The sequence below is a fragment of the Prinia subflava genome, chromosome 6 (assembly GCF_021018805.1).
Source record: "Prinia subflava isolate CZ2003 ecotype Zambia chromosome 6, Cam_Psub_1.2, whole genome shotgun sequence".
Classification (NCBI taxonomy): Eukaryota; Metazoa; Chordata; class Aves; order Passeriformes; family Cisticolidae; genus Prinia; species Prinia subflava.
In genome coordinates, this window is record NC_086252.1 from 7,111,361 (window position 1) to 7,131,301 (window position 19,941).

At 49.7% G+C, this 19,941-nt stretch overlaps 1 long non-coding RNA gene across 1 annotated transcript; it reads left to right on the forward strand.

The window, feature by feature from the left end:
* Positions 1 to 1,888: 1,888 nt before the first annotated feature.
* Positions 1,889 to 9,727, forward strand: LOC134551949 (uncharacterized). Its single transcript, XR_010080723.1, has 3 exons — positions 1,889 to 2,200; positions 5,851 to 7,013; positions 8,834 to 9,727. It is a non-coding gene; the product is annotated as an uncharacterized LOC134551949 (long non-coding RNA).
* The last annotated feature ends 10,214 nt before the right edge of the window (positions 9,728 to 19,941 follow it).

A 19,941-nucleotide genomic window follows, 5' to 3' on the forward strand; every position in this document is an offset into this window, starting at 1 on the left:
GGTCGGAGATGGAAGCACACAAGTGGTCTTGATCATCTTAAGCCACTCTGAGCTCCCAGGTCCAAGGGCCCAGCTGAGAACGTGCAGCATCGTTTGCACAGGAGCATTTTCAGCTTGGCTAAGGAGAGTTTCCCTTCTGCTCTGGTCTTGCATCTCCTTCTAATTAGTCTCAGCCTGGTGATGGACTTAGAGCTGAACTCATGTGTTGACAATGCTGCAGGTTTGTTATCTCCTTATGGTCTTAGCCTCCATTCCCTTCAGTTCTGGCAAGCCCACTGTGATGTCTGTGACCGATCAGGGTTTCTCTGCCCTTCTCACCCAGTGATGTCCCCCCTGCTGCCATCATTATGGAGGGTTTTGGTGGCCCTTCCTATGTCTTACACTTTGTCTAGAGATCAGCTTCCACTCCAGCATTTAAAGTCATCTCCTGCTTCTTTTCAGCCAGGTAAAGCCTGCGGGGATCCTGCGGCAGATAATGTGAGAGTTTCGCCTGGTAATTAGAAAATCAGGATCTGTAATTAAATTTTCCATAAAGCTCTCAACCCCCAGGTGTGCCTTCATCCCTCTATTAATTAGCACAGGGAAGGGACGCTCCTGTCTGGAGGCAGAGGACAAAAAACAGGAGCAGGGGCAAAACAGAATTGGCTCCTTTTAATGATAAATATTGTTCCTTTCGTGCCTTAAATAAAATGAGAGCTTGGCTAAAACCAGTGGGGTTTTAACTCTTGGAAGCACTGAGTTAAAAAAGAATTGGAGGGAATAATCCTGGAAGAGGCACCAGAGACCTCTTCCAGTGGATTCCTGTCATTCCAAGCCAAGCTCAGCAATACCTGTGTGATTCTTGGGAAATGTTTGTTTGACCTGTTTCTGGGACTGCTGAAATGTTCTTTTTCTGCAAACAGGAGGCTCAGGAGCTCTCACAGTTCCTTGGGCTGGCGTGTTAACCCTCGTGAGCTGTGGCTTTGGGAAGACACCAAGTATTGGAAGCGCTGTTAGCACGTCATTATTTGCTTTTTTTTTTTTTTTTTTTTTTTTTTTTATTAGCAACTTGGAAGCAGTTTAAAAACCTCTTCCCTGAGAGGGACTGTCTGAGAACTTTTTTTTTTTCCCCCAAACCTTCATTCGGAATTGATTATCCAGTCCTATTTACTGGAAGGAGAACTTGATGTACCTCCATATAAATCTACAGCAGGACAGCAGGACTTGTGCTGCCAGATTCAAAGGGAAGAAAAGAGTCCCCTTGGGCTGAGGGCAACATCCAACAAAAGCAGATAGTGTCTGACAAATCTTGTTAATTTTGAGGATTCAAAGGTGGCTGGGCTGCAGAGCACCCCAGCTGGATGTCTGCAGGACACCTTCTTGAGAACCATGCAGCTGTGCCAGAAAAATGGGGATTCAAGAAAGTCAAAGTAGACAGTTGAAGTGTTTCTTTGGTGGCTGGAGTAACTTAGAAATAAAAATGAAAAAAAAAATAAAAAGCTATTTCAGTTCATCCTTTTGAAGGATTTTGGGGGACAATTGGGAGAAATACTGTCCAAGTGATGGCAGCTGGACTCTCTCCCCTTGATGTGGGCTGATGGCCACCTTTGGAGGGGCTGCACTGTCATTCCATTCCCAAACCTCTGAGACTCACACATCCTGCTGGGAAGCCAACAGAGAGCACTGTGAGCTGCTTTGGAGGTGTGGAGGTGAAAGTGTGTTAAGGCATGACTTCAATTCACCACTGAGCCTTGGAATTTCTTCCAGGACGTCCAAGCGTGCTCGGATGTCTTGGCTCTGCAGTTGCAGGGATGCTGAGAGACAGCTGAGCTGTTGTGGGCGGCTCTGACTCATGGGGCTCCTCGAGACAGGCAGCTCCCCTGGTGGGTGTGATTTTTTTGGGGTTTGGGTTTGTTTTCCTCCTTGCAAAATTCCTTGGAATAACGCCCTTCGCCTTTTCCTCTTCGTCCTGCTTGCTGACTCAGGTCGAAGGCATCTGACTTCAGGGCAGTTCTTTCATGGGGTGTTTTGTGCTTTTCCAGATGTGCAGGAGCTCTGGGACCATAACTGGGATGGAGATGAGTGTGATGAGTGGTGTGGTGCTCAACTCTGGTTCTGCCAGAAAGGGAGAGGGGATGAGGCTTTGGTGTGGCACAGAGGACCCTCACATTCCATCCAGGCACAGCTGATGACACCCCTCGGGAGCTGGGACAGCTGCCAGGTAACCTCTGAGCTCTGGTTCAGGTGAAGCCACCACCAAAGTGGCATTCCCAGGTGGCCAAGAAGGCCAGTGCCCCCTGGGCTGGCCCTGCTGAGCCCCTCCAGGGCTGTGTCCAGCTCTGGGCCCTCCGGCCAGAGGGTCACTGGGGGGCTGGAGCGTGTCCAGGGAAGGGAACAGAGCTGGGGAAGGGGCTGGAGCCCCAGGAGAGGCTGAGGGAGCTGGAAAAGGGGCTCAGCCTGGAGAAAAGGAGGCTCAGGGGGGACCCTGTAGCTCTGCACAACTCCTGACAGGAGGGGACAGCCAGGGACATTGGGCTCTGCTCCCAGGGAACAGGGACAGGAGGAGAGGGAACGGCCTCAGGCTGGGCCAGGGGAGGCTCAGGTTGGAGATTAGGGAAAATGTCTTCACTGAAAGGGTTGGCCAGCCCTGGCACAGGCTGCTCAGAAAATGGGGTGAGCAGCCTCTGGATGGGGTGTCCCCATCCCTGGAGGGATTTAAAAGCCACGTGTGGATGTGGCACTTGGGGACATGGCCTTGGCAGTGCTGGGTTAAGGGCTCATGATCTCAGAAGACTTTTCCAACCATAACCATTTTATGATTCCATGAAAGAAGAGGCTCCATTGAACTCCCTGCAACATGCAGTGGTTCAGCACAGATCCTCCCTGGAGACGCCTCACGAAACGAGGATCCAAAGTCCAAAACTGGAAACTGTCCAGGCCTCCCTGCTTACCTCCCACGTCTACTCAACCTGCTTGATCCTGGAGCCATTAAAATTGTCTCAGGTTCTGCTTCTTCATCACCCAGCACCGTCCCTCTCTCCCTGCCAGGAGTGTCCAGGATCAAGCCACACAGGTTTCCAGCTTGGACTCTCCAGAGCCAAAGCAAACCAAACTCTTAAATACTTCTGAACTCTTGAAAGACCCTCAGATGCTGTGATACTGAGCCCAGAAACGCTGGGGTTATTAACTGCTAATGGCCCTGGAGGGCTGCCAGCCCTGGGAACTGTTCAGGCTGTCATCACAGCGAGGGGAAAGCCGGCTGAGCACCCAAGGGCCTTCAGGTGGGTGTTTCTGAGCAGCCTGGGCTCAAAGTGGGGGGTTTAGCATCAGGAGGGACCTTAAAACCCATCCAGTGCCACCCCTGCCATGGGCAGGGACACATTCCACTATCCCAGGCTGCTCCAACCTGGCCTTGGGCACTTCCAGGGATCCAGGGGCAGCCGCAGCTGCTCTGGGCACCCTGTGCCAGGGCCTGCCCACCCTCACAGGGAAGGATTTCTTGCTTCCTGGGATATGTGTTTCACTTTGCAGTGAAAAATACACAATGGTAGCTTGAACATTTGTTCTTTCCACCCTGCAGCAAGCCACGTGCTTTATCCCTTTTCCCTTTTTCCAATTTTTCTCCCCAGGCAAAAGATTTTTGACTAAATTCCTACTGGTAGAGCTTCATGCTGTGCAAAGACCTGGCAGTGGGGTCAGGACTTGTAATCCACAGCTGGCCTCAAGTCTCATGATCCAAAGAAGATCATGAGGAAGACACTGGAAAAAGGCAGAGGGAATTTCTGAGTGTTTCAGAGGGAGCAGTGTCCGATGTGGAAGCACATGTGCTGAGGTCCATGGAGCCAAGCCCCTTTGTCTTGGAATTGTAATGTTAATTAGACCTGACCAGGCATTTCCCAATGCTGATATGCAAAGATTTTTTCAGGTTGAATTTTCCAGAGGAAAGTGTGCTGAAAGAATGTTAATTTTTGCCAAAAAAAAAAAAAAAAAAAAAAAAAAAAAAAAAAATTAAGAGAAAGAAAACACCACAACAAAAAAACCCCAAACAACCTTTTCAAACCCCATTTGGCACACACCTAATCTGCCTTTGCCACATTCCCCCCTAAGTGACATTCCCAAGGTCCCACCAGGCATTTTGGAGGGGTGAGGAGCAGGAGTGCTGCTTTTCTGCTCCTTGGACACACATCTGGTGTTATGGGATTGCTTGTTCCAGCTGGGATTGACCTCAGCCAGAGCTTGGCTTCATGGAAGTAGTTTTTTTGTGCCTTCAACAGCACAAATAAAACTGGGAGGAAATGAAGCTGGGACCATGCAAAGTGGTCATCACAGGAAAATGAGACTGGAGCCACATCCATTCCTGCCTCCTGTCTGTGATTTTTCAGCTCAGGATGGCTGATGGGAATCGTAGAAATCCAACCGTCCTCTCTGCTGCTCTGTGTCATGACCAGAGAGCTCTGAAGGAAATTAGAAATGTGGTTTTACATCTTGTGTTCCTCTCAGTTCCTCTCTGTGCTGATTCCTGGCTGTCAGTGGTGAGATGTCGCTCTCTTGCTGGAATTTCATGGAATCAGAGAATCATTCAGGTTGGAAAAGCCCTCTGAGATCATCGAGTCCAACCATTCCCCCAGTACTGCCAAGGCCACCCCCAACCCATGTCCCCAGGTGCCACATCCATGTGGATTTTAAATCCCTCCAGGGATTGCAGCTTCAGCACTGCCCTGGGCAGCCTGTGCCAGGGCTGGACAACCCTTCCAAGATAATTTTTCCTAATCTCCAATCTAAACCCCCCAGTGATGCCATCTGGGCAGGACCTTGCTTTTCTTAGCACTGTGGATGCCATCAAGTTACAGGGCATCCCAGGAAAATGTGGGTCTTAATTTATTCCAGCTTTGAGAATGTTCTTAGGCTCTTCTTATAATCACCCCCCTCAAAAGAGGTGCAGGAACCCTCATGCCCTGCTCCCACTGCCTCTAAACCTTGGCTTGGTGAGGGGTGCTTGTCCAATTCCCCACTTTCCTGAGCCTTGAGCTGAATCAATGTTCCTCATCTTCCTGTGGATAACGATAATGACTTTGCAGCCCACGTATTCCTAATGCTTCTCACATGAAAAACAAAGAAGTCACTGGAGTCTAGAGAGAGACTCCTTAATGTTTCTGTTTGTAGGCCCTGGGGAGATCACTGTTTCCTGAAATGATCCCAGCCTGTGTGTTCCTTGTCAGTCTTGGGATGGAAGGGACCCTAAAGCTCATCCAGTGCCACCCCTGCCATGGGCAGGGACACCTTCCACTGTCCCAGGTTGCTCCAAACTCCATCCAGCCTGGCCTTGGACACTTCCAAGGATCCAGGGGCAGCCACAGCTGCTCTGGGAAGCCTGCTCCAACTTGAGTTTGGACAGGATCTTAGCTTTAAAGGAAGCTTAAATTTGAACCTGTTCCCAGTCCAGGTTAGAGGGTTTCCTGCATAGCAGAGAATCTGGAGGGACTAAAGAAAAGATCCTGATTGTTTCATGGAAAACCTATAAATTTGTTCTGGATGAAAGTAGTGCTTGAATTCGTCTGGCAAGGTTATCAGGGCAGGTCACCAAGCAAAGGGTGATTCAGACTCATTTTGGTCTCAGCCCACAGTCTCAGAGGCTTAAGCAAAGCCTTTCAGACAAGGCCAAGGACAAAGATGTGAGGATTTTTCTCTGGAGGGTCACACTTTGGTTCCTATCTTGATTAAATTAAGCCTTGTACATGATGAACTCACATACAATTCATGCTTTCCATCCCTCCATGCTTTATCAGGTGCTTTAATTGTTTTACACCCTTTTCTACACCTTTGCCTTAGTTGTGCTGAACATCAGGAGCTCTGTTTTCCTTTCTACAATAGCTGGTGGTGGATTCTGACTGGACTAATCTTGGCACCAGTCTTCTCCTTTGGGAAATGCCCCTGGGAACAGGCCAGAAGGAGTTGATGACATTGCTCTGCCCAGAGGCTGCTGAAGCAGGGGAAGTCTGTGATTAGACTTCAACAGGCTTTGGATCAAGTCTCTTCTGAGGAGACGGTGTCAACGTGCTGCTATTTCCTGAAAATCAGCCTGGCCTGGAGCAGGGATCACATCCAGGGGGCTCTAATCAGTCCTGCTGGCCTCTTAGTGGGACCCAGCCCACGAGCTCTGTGATTACAGGGGATACCAAAGGCCCACGCAAGGCCTGGACAGTTCCTGCTGTTTATGTTAAGCATTGCTCAGAGTATGAGCCTGGTGAAAGTAGCGCCAGTGGTGGAGGAGAGAAGAACCTGAGCCTCTCCACGTGGAATGTTACTTCATTTTCCAGCTGCTTCCTACTCAAGGAAATATTGTTTGCAGATGGTGCAGTCACAAAACCATCATGTACCACTCTGTTATTATCCAGATGGATTTACTGCTGCTGGGGAACCTTTCTGCTGTCTCGTTTTGGGAGCAAGGTTCACGCATGGAATGGTTCTGCTCAGGATCCATCCAGTGCCAAGCATGTAAAAACTCCACACCCATAACCCTGACAGACTGGCTTGCTGCTGTTTCCTTTAAATCCCAGCCTGAGCTTGGCAGGATGGACAGAAAGCCTGGAGATCTTGAGGCCTTTTGGGGTTAGATAAGGAGAGACTCTGTTCCTGGCAGGAAAAGCAGATGCCATGGTGGATATCTGCCTTGGTGTGAGGTTGTACCCTCTGTCCCACCTCACCTCTCACAGGAGATGGAAAAATGCTCAGCATCCCAGCAGGAGGGTGACTTCTGCAGGTGCCTCTGACTTCTTTGCTCACCCACTGGCATGAGTTGTTTCATGCACTTGCCAAAAAACTTGGAAGAAACTATAAAGGATGTAATGCCACGAGGCAGACCAGAGCTCCCTGGAAATCCTGGGAAAGGGCCTCTCCATCCCGTAGTGTGAATGATGCCCACATCTGGCTGTGACTTCCCTTGAAGATGCCCATTTTCAGCTCCTATCAGTCTGCCCTGAAAGCTGGGCAGCTCCAAAACACCACCCTGAAACCAGCTGGGAAAAGCCTCACAGGTGAGAGGAATTTCTTCCTGGCTACCATAGATGAGAACCCCAAATTATCCCAGAAAACTGTGACTCCAAACTTGCAATCCTCTCGTTTCCCACTCAAATCAGACACAGGGAAGTGGCAGGTTTGGAGCTCCAGGCTGGGTCCTGGACCTCCAGCAGGTTATTCTCCCTGCCCTGGTTACGCTCTCTTAAATTTCCCAACTTTTTTGGCTGGCAGCAATGTTTTTGAAACAGCATCCACGGAAATTATGGTCTTGCTTCACTGCCCACACTTGGATGACAGCTGGCTCTGGCTGGAGCTCTTTAAATCTAGTGGCCTGCATTTAAATAAGTTTCATTTATTACAATTGGGTGAAACATAACTCTTCTCATAAACAATATTTGGTTTTTTCAAGACCTGCTCAGCGATTTCATCTTTTCCCTTAATTCAGCCTTTTGATTAATTTTGTATTTTTTTCTGGCCGGTTATTTATGTGTGTGCAGCTCATATTTGTGTGGGTTTGGTGCTGATCAGCTGCGTGTGTGTTTACAATAGCCCTTGTGTTATCCCAGCCGGCAGCCTAAAAACACTTCCAAATTATTCCACATCAGAAGCAACGAGGGTTTGGATAGACTCCTAGGGGAAAGTCTTGAAATGGTGCCCAAACCTCAGTCCCAGTGCTGTAAGTCAGGCACGTGGCTGATATTTTATCCACCCCAGCTTGGACTTTTCGCAGGCTGTTTTGTTTGTGGAGGAAACGGGACCTTGGGAGCAATTTTAATCAGCGATTTCTTGGAGATCCAGGATGGGCTTCCTCTGTCCTTTCGTCCTGTTTTCCTCTCCTGACACACGTGCCCGTGCTCTGCCCATGCTTTCTAAGAAATTATGGGAAATAAGTGCACAGAAGCACAACGGGCAGGCTGGACTGGAACAAATCCCTCAGTGGAGAGGGGCCGACCTGGCTCGTGCCTTTGGGGGGATGCTGATTTTATGTATAAAATATACCAAAAAAAATTATGTATAAAACTTGGATGAGTGTAGGTGGGTGAGCACTAGGGATTTCAAGTCCAGCTCTGTTTGGTGTTCAGATCTAAATAGTGCCATTAAAAAAACCTGGAAATGCTCCAGTAAATCCCAGAGTGGTTTGGGTTGGAAGACACCATAAAAACCATCTCATTCCACTCACCCCCTGCCAAGGGCAGGGACACCTTCCACTAGACCAGGTTGCTCAATGTGGAAAAAAATCAGTATTGTCTCAAAAACAAATTCCTACATGTGAGCTCAGTTCTGGAATTCTTTGCTTTTTAGCTGGACTAAATATGACATTGTTTTCCAAAAATATTGCCATTACTGTGGCTTGAAGACTCAACACCTGAGCCAGCTCTGGTCTTGGCCCCTCGGTTACTCCTAAATAATCCACTGTACTATTGGAGTAAAGATCACTTTTAAAAAATGTAATTTAAAACCTGCAGGCGCATTGATTTAGGAATGCAGAATGATTTTGTTACTATCTCATCTCAAAACCCTTCCCTTGACCGTCTGCGATTCTGAACCGCAAAATGTGTTCCAGAAACGCCCCTGTCGTGTCCCGTAATGTGAGGTAAGACATTCCATGGGGGTTGTTTTCCTCAAAAACATTGGAACATCACAAGCGGTGTGGATTCCCCATCCCTGGAAGTGTCCAAGGCCAGGTTGGACACTGGGGCTTGGAGCAACCTGGGATAGTGGAAGGTGTCCCTGCCCATGGCACGGTGTGGAATGAGATGAACTTTAAGGTCTCTTCCAACCCAAACCAGTCTGGATTTCTCTGATCAAGAGCTCTCTCTCTCTCTCTCTCTCTCAGGGTCTGGTAACTCCTTTATCTGAACACCTCACAGCGGCTGTGCACTGAGGCTGGGAGAAGGACACAGATTTCTTCTCCTTAAGGCTGTGCAGAAGTTCAGAAGACCGATGCAGATCCTCTTGGATCCCCTTGCCCTTTCCTCTGCAACTCTCTAGAAGAAACCCAGGGATCTGGTGACACTGAGTGACCTTTCAGAGAAGGGCAATAATCCCTCTGGAACCCTGGGCCAGTCCATTCCCTCGTTAGGGCAATGAAGCTTTTACCTCTCCTGCAGCAATGATGCATTTTTAAAGCGTCTCACACCTACTTTAAATCCCTGTGGAGGCCATGAAACTCCTTTGGCCGTGGCCACATGGTATCTATTGTTAAGCAGACTGTTAAAATTAATCAACCCAGATTAAGCAGCCAAAATTATCACTCTGCTGAATCTCTTCCCTCAGAGACAGCCCCTTAAAGAGGCTGAGCGCTGATTAAAAGTCCGAAAAATCCTGGCAGGAGTTGCCTGTAGAAAGCATGGAAAAAATAAAATGTGTGGGGTGTGAAAGGCTCTGTGTGCTGGTCTGCTTGAATCCAAACTGTCCCTGGCTGCAAACCCCTTCATCAGCAAACCCCCCCTCTGCCTGAGGAGAGCTTCTGTATCCCAAATTCCGCTGCTCTCTCCCCAGGGGTGTTATCCTGTGAGCTCATTATTGCTGCTGGCTCTAAGTCACACCCCAATACACAGAGCTATCAGCAGCAGAGATTAAAAAACAAAATAATTTGGTAAATAGCCATGATTTGCCTCAGAGTTTAGGCTGGAGGTTTAAACTCCTCCTTTGAGGATATCCTGCTGCATCCAGGGCAGGAGAATGGGAAGGACACCCAAGCCCGTGTGCCTTCAGTGCACTTGTTGGAAGTGGAGGGCAGGAGGATGAGGAACAATTCACTTGTGAATTTCCCACTGGGCTGCTGAAACAGAAGCATCTGGACCATTTCTAGAAGGTCTGTTCCCTCTGGATTAGGAAGGATCCCTGAGGGAAAGGGTGCTGCCTAGTGCTAGCTGAGCATTGGGGAGGGGGATATTAGGGAAAATTCCTCGTGGGAAGGGTGGTCAGGCACTGAAACAGGCTGTCCAAGGAAGTGGTGGAGACACCATCCCTGAAAGTGCTCAAAAAACGTGTGCATGTGGCACTTGAGAATGGTGGATGGTGGCAGTGCTGCGTGGATGGTTGGATTTGATGATCTTAAAGAGCTTTCCCAACCTGAATAATTCCAAGATCCTCTGTCTACAGAAGCTCCTTCCCCCTCTCCTTTCCCCGGTCTTCCCTCTCCCTGTCTCTGAGAGCAAGCCTGAAGGAGCAATCACCCTCATCCACAGCGGAATTTGATCTCCTGGTAGTTAGAGATGGAAAATCACAACATTAGGGATGTTTCCACTTAAACAGAGGGGCACTCCTGCCAAGACTTGGATTGCCTTGGAGTAAGCAGAGTGCTGTCAGGATCACAGGGTGCCAAGCTGGAAATTTGACTGGGGAGGGCAGATCCTGTGGTTAAAGAGAGTGGTTGCAGTGCCACTGACTTGAGCAGAGCTCTGGTTTGTGTCAGTGGGGGATGCAGCACCTCTGGGATGGTGCTGGGATCCTGCTGGGTGGAGACTTGACCTTCAAAAGCCAACAGATGATGCCTGAAACCTGGGAATCTGTTTAATGTCATGGACAGTTCCCCCCACCTACCCCAGCTCTGGGTAGCCAGGCCCTCCAGCCCAAATGACATCTGGTGCCAATAGCTGCTTTGGATTGTTCTGTGGTTTTTCTGAAAGGCAAACAAGTCCCATGCAGGGCTGATGGAGCAGCTCCCATCTCTGCTGCTGCATGTGTCACACAGCCCAAAGCTGAAGAAACAGAGTGAAACACAAAAGTGGGCACAGATCTGTACTTCTTACAAGACCTGGAGTGTTGCACCTGTAGCAATTTTCTCTTTTATCCTTCCCCACAGTAAAAACTTGTCTCCAGAAGCTGCTCAGTAAATTTTGACAAAGTCCTGGAGTGCCAGGACAAGGGGGAATGGCTTTAAAATGCCACAGGGTAAGGATAGATGGGATATTGGGAAGAAATTCTCCCCTATGAGGGTAGAAAGACCCTGGCACAGGGTGCCCAGAGGAGCTGTGGCTGCCCCTGGATCCCTGGAAGTGTCCAAAGCCAGGCTGGATGGGGCTTGGAGTAATCTGGGATAGTGGGAGGTGTCCCTGCCCAAGGCAGGGGCTGGCACTGGATCAGCTTCAAGGTCCCTTCCAAAGCCACGGAGTGATTCTAAATTCCCTGAGAGCCTGGCCGAGGTTTTGTCTGATCTGTTTGATCTGAGGACGTCTGCAGGCTCCCTTCTTCCCTGCCCTCATCCTCTGGCAGGAAAAAGCAGTGATGGAGCCGCAGGGAATCAGCTCCACGGTGGGGCCAGCAGCAGCTCCTGCAGCTGGAAGCCAGGGCAGCCCTTGGGCCTCTGCCCACTTGGCAACCCCCTCCCTGAACCCAGGGCTCATTGTTGGCTGGGGGCTCCCAGAGCCAACCCAGAGGGCCTGGCCAGCCATTCCTGGCACTCCCCAGGGCTGATTTGCATCTCCTTGGTCCCACCAGCCCACCTTAATGAACAGCCCTGCCTCTGACTCCTTCCCAGGATGCCAGATTTCGGAGGCTGCAGAGAGACAGAAAGTCTGCACAGTTTGCTGAGGAGGAAAACACTGAATAAACTCCTAAACCAGAGCGTTTTCCGTGGTGCTCTGGGAATCCTCCTGGAGTTCCCTGGTGCGAACAAGCGAGGATGGGATGGCAAACCCTGCGGCACCTGCCCGGTGCTGGATTCCCTCCCCACTCCTGATTTTTACTCACACAGCTCCACTCCAGGCTGAACATCCCAGCAGAGCTTGTCAAGAGAGAGGGAATTCCTGTGTTCCTGCTCTCTGCAGCTGAGCTGAGGAAAATATTCCGTGGTGACTCTGCTCTGCACTCCCACGGCACAGCAGTGACCTGAGCTTGGGTCGCTCTCCAGAGTTAGAGACAAAACAGGTGCTTGGTAACAGATGCCCTCATTTTCCAGATAAATGACAGTTCTCTTTTTATGTCTTCTGAGCTCTGTCTCACTATTTTACATCCTTCAGAACTCACTTTGCTGGTTGCATGTTGTGACACCTATTTTATGGTGGTGTTTTTATCTGTTAAAAATAATCTTTTCTAAAAGTCAAAAATTTTTTATCTGCACTTCACCTCATAAAAGACTCATTTCAAACTCTGGTTTCAATCACTCTGGTGTCAATCAGCAGTATTTTCTACTTATCTACTTATCTTTCTTATCTGAGAAGGAGAATAATTTGAATTCAAATGCGCCTTCAAAATGTAGAGTTTAGGGGTTTTCCCCACGGTAAAACAGGTGTAATTTTAAGTGTTTTTTGTCTGTGTTAATGTCAAAGTAAATTGTAACTGCCTTTTTTTTTTTTTTAAGCAGAAACTTGAAGTTATTGATAATGAGACTTTTGCACAGTTCAACTTGAAAAACGGATGCTTTGAAAGCTGTGAAATGTCTGAGAAAGGATGTCAACTTTTTTTTTTTTTAAGATGCTTAATTAAAAATAATCATGGCTTTGGGAAGGGGCTTATTTATCCTGACTTCTTGTTGGTTCTCTCCAACCTGTCTTGTCTCTGGTGATGGAAACTCATCCCAGAGCTCCTCTCCTGGACCTGGCTCGGTACAGGACTTGCTCCTGAAGTGCTGTCACACGTAACCAAAGCCTGTGGCTCTTATGACTCACTTGGCATCAGCCAGCCTGGCATTTTCCTCAGCAGGGCTTATCCCAGACTGGTTTAAAAGCTGAAAGGCAAACAAAAAGGAGGATTAGAGCAAACCAGTTCCAGAGCACACGCTGTACATACTGATGTCTTGTTGGAACAGGAGAAGGCTGGAAAAACACTGCCTGTGTTTAATGAGGATGCAGTCTTGCTTCCTGAATCCCTGCCTCCTTTGCCAATCAGATATTCTGCATCACTGAAGGAGCCAAGCTAATGGGATTATGGGTTATCACCTCAAGAAATAAAACCCGACCACTGGAAGAGCAAGATTTCTGTGGGAATTGTGCTAAAGCCTTGGTTTGATTGCTGGGCTCTGCTCCGGGGTTGTTCAGGGGGAAGCACTGAGCCTTGCAAGTGTTTCCACATGGAAGACACCACATCTCCAAGCAAAAAAAAACTGGAGTCACCTTCTACCCTGGGTTTTACCTCAGCTAAGCCAAGGGCTGAGCAAAGTCAGACTAATTTAAAATGTGGCACATCACAGATCTTGTTTTGCCCCTGCTGCCTACGCTGTGCCTGCTGCACCACAGAAAATGTACAGTCCTTGGGATTTTCCACAAATGCTGCTGCCTAGTGCACAGCCAGGTGTGGGGCAGCACGAACAGACTGCAGCAGAGGAGGAAAACCTCCACAGCAGTGATCTCCATGAAGGAAACCTCTCCAGGTTTTTCATCCTCACTGAGGCTGTGCATATCTAGGAACAGCTGCAGCATCCACTCCTGTTTCCTTACCTCGGGACCTCTGACATCTCCCACTCTCTGGGCACAGGAATCCCAAGGAGGGTTAAGGGACAGGAAGTGCTTTTCCAGCTCTCTGCCTGTTTCTTGTGGGTTTCAAGAGGTTTTTTTGCTGTTGGATTTCTTTACCTTTTTTCCCTATAAAATCCCCTGCTGGCAGAGCAAACAGTGATGCTGTGGAGAGAGATATCACAGGTTATGGAATATCCTGAGCTGGAGGGGACCCACAGGTATCATGGAATCCAACAGATTCCATGCACAGGCACCCCAAATCCCACCCTGTGCATCCCTGGGAGCATTGTTAAACTCTCCTGGAGCTCTGGCAGCCTCGGGGCCGTGCCCTTTCCCTGGGGAGCCTGGGCAGTGCCCAGCACCCTCTGGGGGAAGAACCTTTCCCTGAAACCCAGCCTGAGCCTGCTCTGGCACAGCTCCAGCCATTCCCAGGGCCCTTTCCCTGGCCAGAGGGAGCAGAGATGGAAGCTGCCCCTCCAGTTCCCCTTGTGAGGTAACACAACCACCTAAAACTACTTTTGGTGGGGAACAGCACAAGGAGCCTGCATGGGGGGTTTGATGGGTGAGGATTTATCCCTCTCCAGCTGTTCTCCCTGTTGGCATGCTCAAGGCCTGGCTTATGGTGTCACAGCAAGCTGAACCTGACCTCTAGTGCCTTTCAGACCTACTCTCTCCCTTGGTTTGCTCTTCACCAGCAGAAGAAATATTTGCAGAAGGGCAGCGGGTAGAGGATGGATTTCTTGGGCTGTGACACAGTCCATGCTCCTTGGGGATGGCTCCCAGGGCCACCAGAGTCAGGGACACCAGTCCCACCATCACTCCAGGCTCTGCTGGGCTGGCTCCTTGCTGGGTATCAGAGGACATGGAGGGAAATTCCTGATATTTAGGGGCTTTTGACTCAGTTATTTTTGGAAACACAGCTATGGACTGGCGCCCTGCCCAATCACTGCTCCTGGGGCATCAGTACTTTGATCTGTTTGGGGAATTTGAGTTTTCACCTCTCCTGTGTCCAGTTTTCCTTTTCAGAACCCTGTTCCAATCTTGGAGCCAGTTTTCCATCAGGAAGCTCAGGTAATCCCAGCCCCTTCTTGCTCTATCCAAACAAACCTGGTGTGCCACATTCCTCCTGTCTGCTGCTCCGGGGGGGAAGCAGGCCCAGGAAAGGCAGAGTGTGAGGTGAGGAGGAGCAAGGGAGGAGAGAGGGGAAAGGCTGGAGGATCTTCTGCCTGGGGAAGAACTGGGGCTGTGGGGCCAATCCTGGGAATGTCGGTCCTGCCACTCCCTGGGGTGGCACCTGGAGTGCAAAACGCTTCAGTGAAGCTCTTGGAAATTCCCTTTGGGGTTCAGCATTATTTAATATTATTTTATTTTATTTAAATTTGCAGAATCCTCAAGCTGAGCCATGAAGCCCCAGGGATCAGCTTCCCCTTGGGGCACTACCCTGGTCTCCCTTAGTGCAGGAGCAGTGTTTAAAATCCCAGGATTTTAAATATAAATGTGTTTGGGTTCTTCCTTTTCAGTTCCTGGCTTTTAGAGAGGCAGTTTAGAAAGTTGATTCCCCCACTCCTTTAATAGAGCTTGTCAAGAACAGAAGATTTTAAGACACAGGTACCAAAGCAGAGCTTTGAATTAAAGGTCTCAGTGCTCTGCTCTCAGCTCTTCTCCCCCTCCCTCATCCCATAGGATGCTCTGATGTGCCATTTAGGATTCCTCAGCTCTCCAGTTTGTCCTCACCATCCTCACCGTGAGTGCCACCATCCCGCTGAAGCTCTGCTGGCTCTGAAATCCGCGGGATGTTCGGGGAGGGGGTGGGATTTGAGGTGATTAAACAGCGGGGAGCCGCTCAATCCGAATGCCAGCCGGCGGGAAGCGGATCAGGCTGGGGCATCCCCCCGGCTGAGCCGCAGGCACCGGGAGCATCCCTGAATCCCCCATCCCGGGGCTGGCGGGGCTCGCACCCTCCCATCCCAGCCTCCTGTCAGGGCAGGGTTTGCCCTTCAGCCTCAGAACTCCCCGATAGCCCATTCACCCTTCCCTCTCCGCGCCGCTCCTGCTGATTTTTGGGATGTGCAGCGCCGAGCGACGCCGCAGCTGCGGGGAGGAGGGAATGGGAAGCGGGAACCCCGCAGGAACTCTTCTCCAGCAATAAATCCGGGATGAAGGAAAACCTGCCCTGATCCCAGCTAACACCGGGGTGACGCTCTCCTAAAGGAGATGCTGCCTCTTGGTTGTTTTCCCCTCCATGGGTTTGGGTTTTGTTGGGGATGCTGGTGTTTTGGGGGATGCTGGTGTTTTTTAGGGATGCTGGTGTTTTTTAGGGATGCTGGTGTTTTTGGGGATGCTGGTGTTTTTTTAGGGATGCTGGTGTTTTTTGGGATGCTGGTGTTTTTTGGGGATGCTGGTGTTTTTCGGGATCCTGGTGTTTTTCAGGGATGCTGGTGTTTTTTGGGGATGCTGGTGTTTTGGGGGATGCTGGTGTTTTTTGGGGATGCTGGTGTTTTGGGGGATGCTGGTGTTTTTTGGGATGCTGGTGTTTTTGGGGATGCTGGTGTTTTTTGGGATGCTGGTGTTTTTGGGGATGCTGGTGGTTTTGAGGGATGCTGGTATTTTTGGGGGATGCTGGTGTTTTTTGGGGATGCTGGTGTTTTTTGGGGATGCTGGTGTTTTTGGGGATGCTGGTGTTTTTTGGGATGCTGGTGTTTTTGGGGATGCTGGTGTTTTTCAGGGATGCTGGTGTTTTTCAGGGATGCTGGTGTTTTTGGGGATGCTGGTGTTTTTGGGGATGCTGGTGTTTTTGGGGATGCTGGTGTTTTTGGGGATGCTGGTGTTTTTTAGGGATGCTGGTGTTTTTGGGGATGCTGGTGTTTTTTAGGGATGCTGGTGTTTTTGGGGATGCTGGTGTTTTTGGGGATGCTGGTGCTTTTTGGGGATGCTGGTGTTTTTTAGGGATGCTGTCTGGAGGAAGCCGCTGCCCCGGAGGTCCCTGAGCACGTTCAGCTGCCAGCGGCTCTCCCCTTTCTGCCTCGGTCACGCCTGAGCACTCGCTCGTAGGGCTCGGCAGGCACTGCTGGAGCCGCAGGGATCACAGAAGGAGCGGGGTTTAGAGGGAAAGGCGGGATGTGGCCGAGCGGGGCTCTGATCAGCGATTAGGGCCGCACAAATTGCTCCCGATGGAGACGCTCCCTGTCCCGGGGATGCCGCGGTTCACCCCGCCGGGGCGGCGTCCCCGGGATTCCCTGGAGCGGGGCCATCCTGGAGCCGGTGACAGTAAATACACAGCCACAGGATTTTCCTTGCTAATCCATTCTGGCGAGTCAGGCAGAGGAAAAACCTCCTTGGTCATCTCAGATGGTGGGAATGGGGGGCAGGATGAATCCAGGCCGGTGCCTCCCGGTGCCGATCCCGACGCTGCTGTCGGTCCGGGGTGGATTGACCAGGAGATGGAGAGCGCCTCTCCCTCTTCCTCCAGCACGGAAAGGGGGCGAGGTGTCCCTCACGGGGCCCTGAACTCATCTGTTTTCATTACGCAAATGAGGCAATAATGGCCTTTAACCCGTTATTGAGACACACAGAGCACGGCAAAAAGAATCCCAAAGCATCCAGCTGTCCCTGGGAGCGTCCCAGTCCCGTTTTATCCGAAATACCTATTTATTTATAACACCCTAAATTTTCCTGCAAGCTCGAACAGCCAAGTAGTGAACCTTGTTTTGAAGGAAATGCTTTGGGTTTTCCTATAATTTGGAAAGCCTTTTCCAGATTGTGGCTTTCTCCATCAGATTACCGATTTGCTTTCCCAAAAGAAGTGCAAACTGTGTAGCAAAATCTCTGCTTAGGGCAGTAGATAAATTAAATGTGTAAGTTAGTTGAATGTGCAGTGGGTTATACTGAAGTAAAAAAAAAAAATTTGTTAAAAGGTTTATTTGGTTTTGGGGTTTTTTGTTTGTTTGGTGGCTTGGGGTTTGTTTTTTTGGTGAAGGGTTAAAACTTTTACTGAGAGTACAGTCAGTTTTCTGGCATCTGAACTGTAATGTAAAATACTAGTTTTCCCCCTTTTCCGGTGCTGAAGGTCTTTATTCATCCAGAGTGAGAGACTCAGCTCCTCACCCTATTTCCTGACACTTCCTCATGCTCTTCTCCAATCCGTTTGTAGAAGAATTGAGGGGGGATTTTTTTGTTTGTTTTTGGTTTGGGGTTGTTTTTTTTGTTTGTTTGGCTTGGTTTTGAATGGAAAAACACATTTGCCCAAATGTCAGGTGGGTGTTTCAAGCAGGACCACTCTGCTGCTGTTCATGGGGATGGTTCATCTCCTCCAGCAGGGAATTGCGATGGTCTTGGGGTAAGAAGGGGTTTGGTTTCACCTGAAACCACCTGGTGAAACGTGCTGGAATTGGGGTGTGGGGTTCATAGGGCCCAAGACTGTGTCTGGCAGTTTTGGTGAGGGGCCCTATGCAGGCAGGGCAGCTGTTTGGACAATTCCTTGTTCCTGAATGCCTGCAGCTCATCAGTTTCCAGAGAAGAAGAAAAGAGAGGAGAATTGGAATGAGGCAAACTGGTCCTGAGGAGCCATGTCCCGTCTCTCCGTGTGGTGCCACGAGGCAGCCACGGCTCATCCATCACTCTGAGGGATGTGTCCAAGCCTTCTAATTAAGGAATATAACCGGGGGTTGGCAGCTTAAACTGGTTCTGACCTGTATTTTTTAATTAAGGCATTTTTTTAATACAACCCTAGCTTCGGGTCATTCTGATAATACTCATCTGGACAAAACGCCTAACCTTGTTAACCCTCGATGTTCCTGCTGCACTTTAAAGCCAATCTCAAGGAAAACCATCCCAAAAATTGAACACCAAGCAGTCACAGAACCCCAGAGTGGAAGACAATGAAAGATCACCTCATTCCACCCCCCGCCAAGGACAGGGACACCTTCCCCTGGGCCAGGCTGTCCCAAGCCCTGCCCAGCCTGGCCTTGGAGTATCTCTGAAGCTCTTTGGGATCGTTGTATTCAGCTGGCCAATGACCCCTGATTCCAGTTGGATCTTACAGAGCAGAAACTTTTGACAAAAGAGGAGAGGAGAGGAGGAGAGCCTTGCTCCTATCAGCAGATGGAACAACTGACGAACTCAGGGGATTAAGGAGACAAAACCAAGCACTCTGCAGTTTTACAGGAACATTGTGTATGGGGTTTTTCCTCAGCCCGTAGTGTCCTGCACGTAGCAATGTTGCACAGGGAGAACTGCTAATTCAGTGTTTTTGTGCAGGGGAAACAGCATTCTGAGTGCATTCCTTCACTCAGCCCAGAAACCAAAGCCATGAGAAGCACACGTAATGTGCCCTGTCAGGCTTGGCTCTTTTATCTGGGATCGTTAAAATATTTTCACTAAGGGGAAGGAAAAATTGCTGGGTGCTTTGTTTGTTTCTCTCTCTCTCTCTCTCTCTCTCTCTCTCTTTTTTTTTTTTTTTTTTTTTTTTTTTTCCGGATAAAGATCTTCCCAAGGTGGGAAAACACCCACCTTCCATGTGACAGGCAGAAATGTGCTCTGCAGAGCCCAACCCTTCGGAATGGTTTGGGCTGGGATTCCCTGGAGTGGAGCTGTCCTGGAGGCAGTGACAATAAACACACAGCCACAGGATTTTCCTTGCTTACCCGTTCTGGGGTACAGCAGGAGAGTCAGGCAGAGTAAAAACTCCCTGCTCATCTCAAATACAATAAAAAGAAATCGAGGAATGGGAAGAACAAAAATTTGAGGAAGAGGGTCCACCCCCCCACCCCCTCAATAGTTCCCCCCAGCTCTCCCAAGTCCAGTGTTTCAAACACCCAGAGCTCAATTTACCACCTCCTTGGTAGGGGCGGGGGGGAGTGTTTATGACACATTCCCTGCATTCCTTTTCCAGAAATGCTGTAAAATTGGGCTATTTTTTTTCCCTTTCCCTTGCATGTGCTGCAGAGTGTGGCTCACATCTGGAAAATTCACCTTACACTGGGCTCTTCTCAGAGCAACTCACCTAAAGGGGACATCAAAGGTGCCCCTGAGTGTGCTGCCCCACAAGAGGGGGTGTGTGCAAATGTACTTTTGTGTATTTGGGGTCAGTTTGAGTTGTGACAACAACAGAAATGGAGAGAGACAGGCTGAGATGGAGGATTCACCTATTCTGGTAGAGGACAACTGAGGAAAATCAACATCAGTTTGTGCCCAAGGGTGTGTTTTCCACGGCTGTGGTTTTTTGTGCTCAGGGGTGGGAAGGAAAAACTGCGTGCAGAGGTGTCCTCAGCCCATGCCCATCCCTGGAAGTGCTCCAGGCCAGGTTGGATGGGGCTTGGAGCCACCTGGTCTAGTGGAGGTTGTCCCTGCCCATGGCAGGGGCTGGAATGAGCTTCAGGGATTCCTCCCAGCGAAACCTTTCTGGGATTCTATGGCCCGAGCAGGAGAAGGCCCAGCCAGGCACTGAAGTCAGGAAATGGGCATTGAATTGCTGCTTTCCAAAGATAAGAAATGGTTTAACCACTGGAGGAGGTGTCTCCAGAGGACCCTGAGCATTATCTTGGCT